At 30.9% G+C, this 1823-nt stretch overlaps 1 long non-coding RNA gene across 1 annotated transcript; it reads left to right on the plus strand.

The window, feature by feature from the left end:
• Positions 1-254: 254 nt before the first annotated feature.
• On the plus strand, positions 255-1434 carry LOC123910422. Its single transcript, XR_006810213.1, has 3 exons — positions 255-596; positions 1097-1193; positions 1305-1434. It is a non-coding gene; the product is annotated as an uncharacterized LOC123910422 (long non-coding RNA).
• Positions 1435-1823: the final 389 nt, after the last annotated feature.

Raw genomic sequence — 1823 nt, forward strand, 5'->3', positions numbered from 1 at the left:
GTTTTCTGTTTTGAACCAAAGTATATGTATCAGAAGGATAAATGGTAATGTTATACCAGGCTAATATATCTTCATTGTTTTTTGCTTGAAGGGATTTCATGTGGAACAATCTGACAAGCACAATACCAAAAGAGATTTGCAATATTACATCATTGAAACTCTTGTAAGAAGGTGACCAAAGAAGTCGAATTATTAGTTTTGATTCTCATCAAGTTTTTGTATTAAGGTGGTTCTATTTCATATATATTATTGATGCATTACAGGACACGTCTAGTTGTTTACGTATGTAATAGTTGATGAATTTTTGTTGCTTTATTTCTTCTTTGATCATCAATCTTAGTAACCTCTTCCACTTTTAAATTACCCTTATGTGACTAGTGGCAGTGTGGCCTTCTGTTTTTACGATTCCATGAATATTTTTTAGTTTGAGTGGCTTTTGGTTTTCTATTGAATGAAGTGAATGGTGTCCTTATTGTACGCCTCCTTATGGTTATCTAACTAAGACATATCTTCACAATTTGGCATAACTGCAGTACATGCAGCAACCAAAACAGAGGGTGAGACTCTTGTCATGGAAGACAAGACAACTTTTGGAGGTGAGACAACTTTTTCTAAGCTTTGTTCAAATTTATCAGGATTTTATTTGGCATTTTGATTTTTGAATACTTCTCTTGATGTGAACTGTTAACATATTTAACTTGAGTATCCAAAAACTGTGAAATGTCTGAAAGCATAGGAGGTGCCTTTGTTCTTATTTGATGTTTTTCTAACTCATTTGTGCAGTAAAGATGAATATGTGTAGCTGTTTACTGTGTTTAATGATTAATATCTAAGTTTTACTTTTCTTTCGTTACTGGTATATATGTTAAAAATAATTGTTGTATTACTTATATAAAGTAAAGCACTTGTTTAGTTCTAAAGTTTTAATTTTAATGAGTGATACATGGTTATGTAAATCAAAATCTGAACTATGTTATTGACTTTGGAATAGCCCCCACCCCCTCATTCAAAATCTGATTTAGTTCATTCAAAATCCGATTCGACATTTCTTTTTTTCCTTGCTGTTTACATAATATTTTTCATAATTATTATGTAGGTTCGGCTGATACGTTACAATCTGGGTTATTTTAATGTGTCTATTTTGTGGTATGAGAGCAAGGACTTGGGTAGTGTCTATTATCAGATGGTTGAAGGTATGCGCATAATCTGTTAGCAAAATCGTATAATTTGCTGAGATAGCATTTTTCGAAATTTATGGTATTGATGAATTATTCAAAATTTATTTGAGCTTTAATTGTGATCAGGGCAAGATGGATCTTGGGTTAGTCTTGTGGAGGATTGTATCTGACATTACTAAGGATAGGAAGGTCCTTAAGAAGATCTTAAAGGAAGGAGACGGATATGAAAGACCAAATGATGGAGCTATGGTTCTAGGTACAGTTTTGCTAATAAAAGCTTTTAAAGATTTTTGTACTTTGATTTCATTTGTAAAGGTGAGAATATTATGTCTTCATTTTCATTAGGTTTTTTAGTTTTGACAAAGTTAGAAGATATACTTGATTACCTATATAATGCTAACATGTGTTTAGTTACTTTGTTATGCGTAAAATTTAGTCTTGTAGTTGTATGTAGTTGTAAATCATGTTGATTTAATTAGGCTTATTTCTATTTTTTAATAGATGATAAATAATTTATAATTAGCTTGAATTTTGGGCATGAATTCATAATCAGCATTTTATAATTATATATTTTTTTTAAAAGCTTGGATTTGGCTGCGAAATCGCTAGGAATGTGTAGCTAGAGATTTATTGCAAAATCGTTGT

The sequence above is a fragment of the Trifolium pratense genome, linkage group LG1, assembly GCF_020283565.1.
Source record: "Trifolium pratense cultivar HEN17-A07 linkage group LG1, ARS_RC_1.1, whole genome shotgun sequence".
Classification (NCBI taxonomy): domain Eukaryota; kingdom Viridiplantae; phylum Streptophyta; class Magnoliopsida; order Fabales; family Fabaceae; genus Trifolium; species Trifolium pratense.